At 44.6% G+C, this 12,112-nt stretch overlaps 1 protein-coding gene across 4 annotated transcripts in view; it reads left to right on the top strand.

The window, feature by feature from the left end:
• Positions 1 to 230: 230 nt before the first annotated feature.
• The window catches only part of SETD5 (SET domain containing 5), a 63,045-nt gene continuing 51,163 nt past the window's right edge, over positions 231 to 12,112 (top strand). For 3 of the 4 annotated variants that reach the window (XM_028719723.2, XM_028719721.2, XM_028719720.2), the window contains exon 1: positions 232 to 417. The gene's annotated coding sequence lies outside the window, so the exon portion shown is untranslated. Of the gene's footprint in view, positions 418 to 12,112 lie in introns of all 4 variants that reach the window. The other variant, XM_028719722.2, reaches the window with a different exon arrangement.

Below are 12,112 nucleotides of genomic sequence, written 5' to 3'. Positions count from 1 at the left end.
CCAACAACCAATAGGGCAGCGCCTCTGCGAAGCTGGCGGCGGCTGGGGCTTGCAGGGGGACGGGATGGGGGCGACCGCCAGCCCTAAGAGAAGGGGCCCAATAGGAGTCGGGAGAGGCGGGGGCGGGAGGAAGAGCGGAGGGGGTGGAGATCGCGCGGAAAAGCCGGCCAATGAGTGGGGCCGGTGGGCGTGGCTGGGGCGCCCCTGGCGCCAGCGCTGGGAATCCCCGTGCGCTCAGTGCCGTTTCCGCCCGGCCTGCTGAGGAGGAGCTGTTGGCTGTTCGCTGGTGCCGCGGAGGGGGAGGGGCCGCGGCCGCTGCTCTGTGGAGCTTGAGCTCTCGGTCCCGCCTGCCGCCTAGGAAACACCGTGGCGCCCAGCAGGGCCTAGTGCCGGGGGCCCGGGCAACGGGCCGGACAGGTCAGCCAAGGCAAATGAAGAGCAGGAAAAAGGGGGCGTGTGGGGTGAAGAGGGGACACCCGTTCCAAAGGCGGGAGGCGGGTGGGAAAGAGACCCATGGAGGGGGAGGGGCGGGAAACTTATGGTGGTGGTGGTGGTGGTGAGGGGTTGTTTCTCGGTGGTCCTTCCTCTGCTCCAGCCCCTTCTCTCGCCGCCTCCTTTCAAGCTCCCGCATCTTTCCAGCTGCCCCGGAACTCTCTCCATGCATTCTCTGCCCTGCTGTGGGGGGTTTTGGGGTGTGGGGGGCGGGGAGGGCGAGGGAGAGAGAGAAGTCCCTCAGCCTGGCTCTTCCAGGGGAAGTGGAGCCTCTCCCGCATGTCGGAGGGGAAAGAAAGAGGTCACACTCCCTGGCCTGCGTTGGACACCCCGGTTCCCCTGCACTTTTGGAGGCATCTGGATGTGAAGAGAGGGGTGCGTGTGAATGTGTATACATATACATATACGTGTGTGCATATATATCTATATATATATACATACATTCACACGCACTCCTCTCTTTACATCCAGATACCTCCAAAGGTGCATAGGTGTGTGCATATATATTTCTATATACCTCCCTTTTTTGTGTGTCTGATTGTGTGTGTGTGTGTATGTGAGAGATTGGGGGTGCGCCCATGAGTGGGAATCCCCGCCGAGGTCTTCCCGCAGGGAGGGAAGGTGGTGGGACTGTTTTCCATTTCGCTCCCACCCATCCCCCACCTTCCTCGCCGTGGGGGGTGCGGGTGAGCTTGCCTGGTGCCAGGCGCTGGAGGAGAGCGGGGGCGTCATGGCGAACCTGCGTGTCTGGTCCTGGAGGGGGTGGGAGGGAGAGTGGCCTGTGTGTGTGTGTGTTGTGAGAGGGAGAGAATGGGTGGTGGGGGAGGGGTGGTGGTTTGAAGGAACCTCTGAATTCATTCCTGTTTCGGGTTCCCAGGCAGGATTCTCTCGGTGCAGTGTGCATGTGCGCGCGTGTGTGTGGAGCAGGGTCGTGCTGGAGGTGGGGAAGTAGCCGGTCCAATCTTCTGTGGAAAGCCTACTGTGAGAATGTGGGAAAATCCCTTTCTGGGACGATGGCTTCCACTTCAAAGCAGCTGTTTGCCAGGAAAGGGTGTGTGTGTGTGTGTGTGTGTGTGTGTGTGTGTGTGTGTGTGTGTGTGTGTGTGTGTGTGCGACCGCCCGTCTGTGCTCCTCTGTGAGTTCACCATTGCCTCCCCTCTGCTTCCACCCCTCCTCCTCCATGTGCTGAAGCAGCTTCCCCTGAGCTGCTGCTGCTGCTGCTCCTTCCCTTCCCGCCCCCTCCCTTTCCTCGGCTGTCTGCTTCTGACTTGCTGGCTCCTTCAGGCAACGGGGGAGGAGGTGTTTGACCTGCATTTTCTGCTTTCTCATGGTGCTTGTGTGGCGATGGTGGTGCACTTTAATAATCCTCTTCTCCTTTTCCCTTGCCTGCTGCTGGAGGCTGCAGTATGGACCCCCTCCCCCAACTTTTTCATTGTCTGACGTGTGTGCTCTATCAGGGTACTTTTTTCGGTTTTCTTGCATTGATCTCTGCGTCTTAATTGGTAACACAGCCCCTTGTAAACACAATAATAGTGCTGTGGGCAAGGTCGTCACAGTCTCCCCCCCACTCTTGTCTTTAGCAGCTTGTCCTTGGGGTGCCAGTGGCCTGCTACTTGAACTGAGACAAAAATCCTTTTTACAGTTTTGGGGAATGGTTTGTTTAGCAATCTGGGAAGTGGTTGGTGAGGTTAGAGAATGTCAGGAGCTTCTTCCTTGCGAAGTACCTAGCTGAGAGAGGTTTTGGTCTCTGCAGTTAACCAGTGGGGTCTCCCCTATGCTCAGGGAGATTTTTGCAGAATGGAACAAAATATGCTACTGGGATTCCTTTTGCTGAGGTTGGTGTTACTTTAAGGAGATAATGGCCCTTGCAGTGTGGCCTCCTGCAGTTTCTCTCCCTGGCCCATTATGTAATTGGAGTATTTAAGGCTCACTCAGGCAGAGGCTGTGGGCAGCACAATGAATTGGTTTTGTATTGTAGGGGGATGGGGCCATGGCCTCAAAACCCATGATTTTTGGCAGTGAAGACATAGGCCTGATTGCAAAAATGTTTTCCAAATGAGCTGTCGACACTTGAGGATATGGGCTACAGACTAGACAAAGACGGACTACTTCCTTAATGGCGTTCAGGACTCTCCCTTTTCACCTATGAAGGTGACATCAGGCAGTCTGCCCCCTCCCCCCTCCAGCTGGCCCAGGAAGTCGGTTTTGCTAGCTATGTCTTGCAGCGCAGAGGTGACCGAGGTTGTTGCTTTGCTTTGGATCCTGTGGGTGAACGTTCAGAGCGTTGACAAGCAGCTAATGTTGGCTCTGGAGCTCTGGTTGCTACGTGAGAAGCTTCAGTAGTGTTGGCTGCTGTCTCCAGGGAAGGACAGCAGCACAACCTCCATTAGTGCTACACTTAGGAGATGGCTGGTTCATGCACTGAGAGGGGACTCTTCTTTCTGGGGCATGCAAGCTTTCAACTAGGATGATGCAAATTGAGTTTTCACCCATCGCTGTTACAGTCTCTGGGACTGCTTTTAGGATCTGGCCTGAATATCCAGGGATGTCTGTCTCCTTTACAGCCTTTGCAACTGCAAGAATTGATCTGATCTTTCTGAAGTGGGAGATGCAGCACTGTGATTACAGTTTGTCTGACTTTAGCTTCCCTTCCAGTGAATCAGAGAGCCAGATGCTTTGCTTATTGTTTGTAGGTCTCTTTCCTCCCCTTACATTGCCTGGGCCCCATTTGCCTTATTGACAGGAATTTCTGCTTTGTGCAATGGGTGTGTACAGCAGACACTAGCCTCCTAGCGCTGAGAGGATTTTCCATTCAGAGAGTGCAGTCAAAATATGACACATTTTGCAAGTGGCAGCAGAGCCCATTTGAAAGAATGGCCCCTTCCAGCTAGGTACCTGGGCAAAGCATACATGGAACTGCTTGAGGCAGGTTTACAACAAGTACACTGTTCCCCGTATAATACAACAGTGGTCTATTTCTGGTGCTTATAAATATCTGCTCCTGCTCAAGTATTGTGGTGCTTTAATATACTTGCTTCTTGAAGTCTTACAGTCACCATAGTCTAACCCCATGGTTAAACACTGTGATGCAGGCTTTCTTAAGGAGACACTGGCAGTTGTAAGGGGAAGACAGAGCTCCTCCTTGACATTGTCTTGTGTGCTGGATCTGTCAGGGAGCAGAGTGTAGAGGTGCCCTCCTCTGGTTGGTAAGACATGGGCAGTTGCCTAATATCCATAACTGACAATATGGAGGAGGGGGGAGCTTTCCTTGAAAGTGCTATTATATCTTTACACATCATGTGTGCCCCTCAACCATGATTTGATCCATTTGTCTATGACTTAAGTGATTATGCTTGCTAAATCTCTGATTTGGTTGGTTTTGGTGGAGGCTGTTAAGATTGTGGTTTTGAGAACCCCTGGAATAGATGTTCAACACCATTGAAAATGTTCTTTAAACACCAGAAGAATCTGGCATGATTTGCCTACATTAAAGGGTGGCATTTGTGATGGTTTATACTGAAAACGATGACACTTTAAAATTGCATCCTGGTTTCATAATATGACATTAATGCAAAAACAAGCTGCAGGGTTTTTCATATTAAAAAGTGTTTTTTTTTAAACCTGCAGAGCTGCTTTAACACATAAGTCTAGGCTGCAACTCATTTTGGCAGATTTCTCTCATGAAAAAAGATATTTGTATTGCTGTGCTAGGCAGTGTTATCCTACAGTGACTGAGTACAAATGCTTCTCATATTGAAAATGATCCTGAATATACCATACTGTTCAGGATCATTTTCAATATGAGAATTTGTAAAACTGAAAAAATAACCCATATTTCTGAGACCCAAAATGTTAGGAGCCCTAATATCTGTACATGCTGGTTTTCTCCCCTCACACAGTTGGAGGAATCCTGATAAAATTCTTGATGTTTCTGCGCCTTGAGTGTCAAGGGTATTAGCTGGTTCTAGGAAAATGAACGTTTTTGCTAGAAAATGCTTGACTCAGATGCTACAATTTTTAAAAAACAACTTTACAGTGCTTTTCTATTAATTTTAGCTATGATACTGAAGACCACTGTAAACCTTGAAGTGGCTTTTAGAGTGATTCTGTTGAGCTCATTTGGAAAGAATACTTCAGAGTAAGCAGTTTGATGATAGCTTCCTAACTGGTTGTAAAAACAGAAGTAAAGCAATACAAAGAACAGCAGATAAAGGCAAAAATGTGTGGCACCTGTTCCCTGCTCCAAAGCAACTGCAATAGACCCTTGAGCTTGTCAGGGAGCAGTGCCCAAAGATCTTTAGTATTCACTTGAATTTCATTTCTGAATACCACTGAAATGGAGCTAATGGCTGCATGTTCCATTCAGGACACAAACAGAATTAATTGTAGTGAGAACCTTCATTGGTCTTCAACATGGCCTGGAGCTCCTCTTCTGTATGCCACAGAAAATATTAAACTGTTTTCAAGGCTGGGATACCCTGTTATCAGTCAACTCTGTGCTCCCTTCCCTCTAAATTAGAAGCTTAAATATATTAAGGAACGTGCCAGGGAGCATGTGGCTTCTGAGTATCCGCTGGGCCTTTCAACCTACTTGTGTTTGATGCCCCTTTCGTAGGGCCATTCCTTTTCTCATTCAGAACATTATTTGGTCACATCAGAATTGTTGTTAGAAACTCAGATTTATAAGCTAGGGGGCAAATGGCTCATTAAACCAATGTTGCAGTCGCCAAAACGGAATGTCTAGTTGCTATTTTGGGATAGGATGACTCTAAAGTCTTGTTTTTCAAATGATGGACTGACCGTGATTGATTATTAGTTAAATATCTGGCTTGTACAGATTACAACCTTAAGCTAGGTTAAGAACTTTGAGAACTTTATCCAGGAACAGTCCACATATATATTGACCTATTTCTACTTCTTTTTCTTAATGGTGACATGGACCATTCATGATGTAAGAATACTGTAGTCTTCACAACTGTGAGCAGGGACGGGGGGGGGGGGTAGGTGAAAAAAACCATTTTGGTTCCTGAAATTGATTATGATTGTGCAGTTAAAATATAACTGATAGAATTCTACAGGATGTGGTATTAGTGTGTGAAAACAGTCAAGATCCATGGAATTGCACTTTTGTGCACCTTTTATCAAATGGAATTTCAGTTTGTAAGTCACACTGGTGTGGTTGCCTACATTAAGATGCTTGGTGCCCTTTGTATGTTAGGTAGCACACATTTTGGTCCCTTAAGCCAGACTGCGATAACACTACGGCAATGCAGTTTTGTGGGGATGTTGACTTGTAGAAAACATAAGGGCAATAGAAACCAGTATTGAACAAATGGCTTTGATTGGAATGGTGTTAGCAAAGAGCTTATCCTATAAGGTGGAGGAACTGAATGAAATTGATAAAGGTTGGCTACTCAGGTTGAATAATGGCTAACAGATAAGGAACTGGCTTTCAAGTATTGACAGTTGAAAATAAATACATAGGGTTTGAGAAATTGAAAAGTTAGTCATTGCCATGGCAAATTTTATTCATATTAGACAATTCTGGATCAATTTTCTCTGATGGACAGTGGGACTACACTAGTGCAGAAGAGGCACTTGAATGGATTCCTTGAGCAGAAGTTATGGAATTCATTTATTTTGGGGGCATCCCTGCTGAAGACAAAAACAGTCGCTTATAGTCTCACTTCCTGTACATCTAATTTGTGTGACTTTTAAAAATAGAAAGTTAGGCAATGTTAAGTTTTTACAGTCTTGCTATGTCCTTCACTCTTCTTTCTGAGCCTGGATTATCAGGGTTCTTGCTGCACTGATGTCTTATCCCAGATAAATGATAAGGGGTAGCCTAAATGTTGTGCTTGAATCTTTTAAAATTGAGAACCCAGTCTTGAATACTTTAATTAGCAAATATCAGGCTTTTCAGTTATTCTAACAGCTGGTTTAACAAATCTCTTTCAGAGAACAAAATGGGACTTATGTGGTGGTAGTGCATTTTCAAAGAAGAATATTTTTCATCTATCTATCCATCTACATCTCCTTCTGCTTTACTACTTGTTCATTAGAATCATAGTAGAGTAGGGATTTCTCTGTTTCTGAGGTATTTCAGTATCCCAAAGGAATGGCAGTCTCTGGCAGTTGCTTCTAGCACATGGATTGCAAACGGTTAGTGAGTGCTTACAAGCCATCATAGCAGAGGAAAATTTGGAAAAAACTTTAATGACATTTCACTAGGCCTGATCCTTTTTATCTGGAAGAACTGAGAAACGTGTACTTCTGTACATACAGATGGATTGAAAACCACAGCTCTTTCTTTCTTTTTTACCTTCTGGCTAAACAAAACCAGGGGTGGAAGTTTGACACTATTCTAACTATGGAGGATTCCTTCCCTTTTCCACACTGACAGTATTCAACAGTTACTTTTGTCCTACTGGACTCTGCTTAGAGGATAGGACTTGAGTACGTTGCTGGGAATCTTAGTCAGTGCTTTTATAGCATGCTCAATCAGTTTATAATGCTCAGATTAACTTGTTTACCACTAAAAGAGTTTCTTTTGGCATGTATTATATAGTGGAGGCTTTTGTGCATTCATACTATAGCCCCAGATATGAAATTTGCTGAAGAGCATGGAAAGCCATGTGAAAGCTGCTGAAGCATTTCTTATTCTGAAATGTTTTAAAAATCTTAATGCCTTTCTCACTCTGGATCGAAAGAGTGAAACGAAGCACTGACAAGTTGCTAGTTGAATGCGACTTTAGGAAATTATGCAAGTGTGACTAAAAGCAACACCTCATGTTTAAAGCTGTAGTTGCTGTTGTTGTTTGATGCAGACAAGTTTACTCTTGTTAGTCCTTCAGGGCCCATGGACCTCAAGGTGTGTCAGTTAGATTCTGTTGCATCCTATGCCATGACAAAATTGTCAGCTAAACCGGGGCTAGAAAATGGATGTTTTGAGCCATATAACACAGAAAGTGTGGCATGAAGAGTGCTCCTCACCATGTAGACCACTCCTGAGATGGAGGTCACAAGAATGTTTCTGAAATTTCATAGCATGAGTTCCTCATTACTGGGAAACAAAATTCATTTCTAGGTTACCTAATCTGATAACATAACATCTGTTATCTAGATTTGTGTCCTATGCTGTAGACCTATGGCAGGCTATAAGATTGTCCGAAAAGTAGGTCGTTTTTAGAGGGGTGGGAGAAGGAAACTACACCTTTAACCTCCATTGTCAGTTTGATTCTTATTTATACTTCCTGCGAACTATAGTCCAGGACTAATTTACTAATACTATGAGTACTGTTGCTGATTAGTACTAGTAATACTAATGCTATAGACCAGTGTATAACTTCCTTTACTATGTATAAATCAAGTGGGATGTGTTGTGGAGAGGGGGCAGAGTCAAGAGAATATATGGAACAGCACCAGGTATTAAATTATTGGTTTTGAGACACAAGTGGATGAGTGGCATCACATTTCAGTTAGTTTCACTTTGTTCCTTGTCACAAATTGTCACATCTGTGGTACTTCTGCTCTTCCCCTAGATGCCTGATGTACTTGAATGATCCCTATCATCATTGCTTTGTTTTACATAGCCCTTTAACCCTATGGCATAGTTCATGAATCTCACGTTGTTTGGGATATAAAGTAGAGAGGTTGTGGCTTACTGAAGGTTACTGAGGTCTAAGTTCTTTGTTGCATCAGTTGAACTGCAATGTATATTGCTGTAGGCACTTGCTTTTAATAAATGCTGTAGAACAGGCATAGGCAAACTCGGCCCGTCAGATGTTTTGGAACTACAATTCCCATCATCCCTGACCACTGGTCCTGTTAGCTAGGGATGATGGGAGTTGAACGTGGGGTCGAGCCGGCGAAAAGAGGGCGAGCCCCCTCCGCGCCGGCCCTAAATAGGGCAGGCCACGCCCCCCAGCCCGCCAGCTGATTGGCGGGCTGGGGGGCAGACCCGACCGGGATTCCCCTGCTCTCGCGGGGGCTGGGAACCCCACCTCCTGGGCAGGCCGGAAGTGGCTTTGTAGTCCCAAAACATCTGGAGGGCCGAGTTTGCCTATGCCTGCTGTAGAATAAATGCTGCTTCCCCTGATTGCTTGTGGGCTAAATTACATAGTTTTGGAACATTTTCATGGAGTGAAGTGGAGAGTTGTGAGAACCCTCCAGTAGTTTGAATGTATCTTCCATTTTTTTAAATATATTTTTTGGGACTCCTAGGGTGCCCTGTGACCTAACTGCCCTTGTGTGTTACAGCCTAGGTCAGGCTTGCATCTGGAGATAAACTTGAGTTGTGTTCCCAAGTCTGCTTGAATGCATGTTGAAAGTCTGTAAACTGTGTCATCATGGAAGTTGCCATATACCTTCCTGATATTTTCACATCAAACGTGTTTCAGCGGCAATTATGATTGTTAAGAGGACAGTTGGAGATGGGGCAGCAGTGATGGGCCTCATTTCTTGATACTGTACTTAGTACCTTACACACAGCACAATTCTAACTATATCTACTCAGAAGTAAATCCTATTGAGTTCAAGGAGCTCATTCCCACCCAGGTAAGTTGGGTTGGAATTGAAGCCTAAAATTCATAATATTACTTGTACTAGTTTTAAGTGATGCCAACCTTGACTGGACACTTACTTTGGTGTTAAGAGTAGCTTATTTCGGATTAGCTTCAATCTGTTCTTAATTGACTTAACCTATGACTGAAATAGGTTTGATAAAATAGAAATAATCTTTTGTGCACAGATTTGTACTAGTTGAACTACATCAGTTTTAAAAACTAGAATTATCTTGTGTGCTGAAAACGTCTGTTGTTTTTAGGTAGCTTTTTCTGTTGATCTTTTAGTAAATTTGGGTCACTTCCCAGCTTTGTTAGCTTCACCTTTCCAGGAAAAGTCTTATTTCTGTGAAATGGGGATAGTATTTTCTTCCTTTTGCGCTTTTGTGGTGTCAGGCCTTACTTTGGGTGGACTTAGTATCTCATGCTATGTGTGTCCAATACTACTAAAGTGAAAGTAAAATACTGTTTGGAATTTGTTTACCACAAAACCGCCCCTTACTCTAATTACTGTATTTTTTGCTCTATAAGACTCACTTTTTCCCTCCTAAAAAGTAAGGGGAAATGTGTGTGCGTCTTATGGAGCGAATGCAGGCTGCGCAGCTATCCCAGAAGCCAGAACAGCAAGAGGGTTTTCTGCTTTCACTGCGCAGCGATCCCTCTTGCTGTTCTGGCTTCTGAGATTCAGAATATTTATTTTCTTGTTTTCCTCCTCCAAAAACTAGGTGCGTCTTGTGGTCTGGTGCGTCTTATAGAGCGAAAAATACGGTAAATGCGGACTATGAATAGTATTTTTGTGGTGTATTCTTTCAGTGGCTTGCTAACAAATTCTGAAGATAAGTCACTCTTCAGTGACTTGCTATTGGTGATCTGACTGTACATCTTTATATGTGGGGGGAAATCTGTGAAACTGGAGAGAACTTGAGGCTAGAACATCTGTCCTATATCAAGAATGGAGAACCTTCCACATGTTGGACATGAGCCGGAATGGCTAATGGTCAGGAATTATGAGACCCGTGGTCCCCAAAACAGCTGGAGGGCCATAGGTTTCCCACGTAGACATTAAAAAGAGAATGTAATATATCTGTATCCTGGTAAATTTTATGAAAGTCCAGTCAGAGGGGTGGTTGCACTGAAAACTTGTCAGAGGCGGATCTGCAGTAGCTTGTTTTAAGTATGCATTGCTGGCTAGTATACACTACAAATCCCAACATGCTGCACTCCACCTTAACGCTTATAGCATGCTGGGGCATGAAGGTTTCTCCAGTAACGTCAGGCGTTTAACAGCTCTGTACCATATTCAATCCATCCCTAGTCTTGAGTTATAACCTGTAATATCTTAAAAGTGCTTTCCCTCCTTTTAAATGCTAGTTGAACGGTTAACCAGACTGCATCTTTCAGAATAGTAGTTCATAACAGAAAGGAAGATAGTCCTCTGGCACCTTTATTGCAACATGAGAATTTGGGCAAAGGGGTCTATTTCACTGGGAACATTGGCTTTTGAAGGATAGTTATATCTACACACATTCAGAGGGAGGAAAACCCTATTTTGCAGTCCTATTACCTTTATATTTAATTAGTGTCTGTTCTGCTTAACTCCTAATTTCTTAAAATTAGTTTTCTTGGTTCACTGACGCATGTCGGCAGCAAGAAACCATAAGGACCAGGCCTGAGGACTTCCATTGCACATTCAGTACAGACTTGTTAGGGTGAATCTGATCTACATCTATCGTCCATTTACTTTCAGGAATGGGATTTTGAAGTGTTGCATTTACTAGCTTGGTTTATATCCCTTGGGTTTGTTTCCTTTCACCCCATAAATGCTGGAATCCTGCTCTTGGTCAAAAGTCACTCTTAAAGTTTTCTGAGCATTTTGAAAGGGCCTCTGCACTGATATGGTTGTAAGTGAACCAGCCTGCTAATTGTGTTGATGTTGCAGACCACTAGAATGAGCCGTTGCGAGTTCCAGACAGGGCAGGTAGTTTGTAGCACAAAACTACCGGGATATCTGTAAGAGCTTCATAATTTCCCACGACATGATCGTTGAAAACCTGTCTGACTCTCCCAACATTGTGTAAACCCTTGCTCCAGGAAAAATCGTGTGAGCTTAGGTGTTAAGAATCCTTCAGTTTTCTGCAATGGCTAAGCTGAAGTGGGACATTTGACTTCTAGGTAAGCTAAAGATGTTGATTATTGCAGATTGGAGATCCTCTTGCATATTGCGACTGGCTGAGGAAACAGTTAATGAGACTATGTCTGAGAATGTAGGGAAGTAGATTAGTAGTAGAATCTGCTGGTTTTGGAGGCATAAGAGGAAATCCGTAGCCTTTTCTACAAGTAGCAGCTGCGTTGCAGCAGCTGAACTCTGTCTAGCAGTGTTGCAGCTCCCTTTCTCCCCTGGAAGAAAGCACTGATTCTAGGCAGCAAAATGTCTCCCTTTAGAATACAGCAAAGAACTGTGGTACAATCTCCTTACCTGAGACTCTAGAAAGTTAGGTTTTCTTCTTAGGTCTTTACTCACTCGCTTGCTTGCTTTAGCCTTAAGGAGAAAGAGGGAAGCAGATGAGTCAGAGCTTTAAAAACTGACAGAGCAGATGACTCTTGTTTTAATGTAGGGATTTTGCTGTGTTGGGGATGTGTGTGATAGGTATGGAACATGTCAGTGGAGGCAGTGTGTTTGGGGCCCCAGTTGCAGGAGTTGCAGAATGGAAGCAGTTCCTGATGCGATGGAAGCAGCTTCCTAATACCAAATATAGTTAAGAATGAATGTTGGATAGCCAGGCAGGTCTTCATTAAAAGCAAGTTCAGAAACCTTTTCTCTGGCTTAGCTTTTCCTCAGTACAATTGTTTCCACACACACACACACGGTATATCTCCTTGAACCATATATATGAATATGTTGACACTAAACTAGTAAAATTCAGAAATGCAGTATGTGAAAACTCCCAGACTTGGGAGTTGCTTTGGAATGATTTGCATAAGGATGAAGAGTTGTGAAGAATAAGCCTTTGGTCAAGATCATCAGAAATCAATAACTCAGGAGTGTAAATGAAGAATCT

The sequence above is a fragment of the Podarcis muralis genome, chromosome 2 (genome assembly GCF_964188315.1).
Source record: "Podarcis muralis chromosome 2, rPodMur119.hap1.1, whole genome shotgun sequence".
Classification (NCBI taxonomy): domain Eukaryota; kingdom Metazoa; phylum Chordata; class Lepidosauria; order Squamata; family Lacertidae; genus Podarcis; species Podarcis muralis.
The sequence above is the reverse complement of the archived record's forward strand: the minus strand, read 5'-3'. Positions and strand labels throughout refer to the sequence as shown.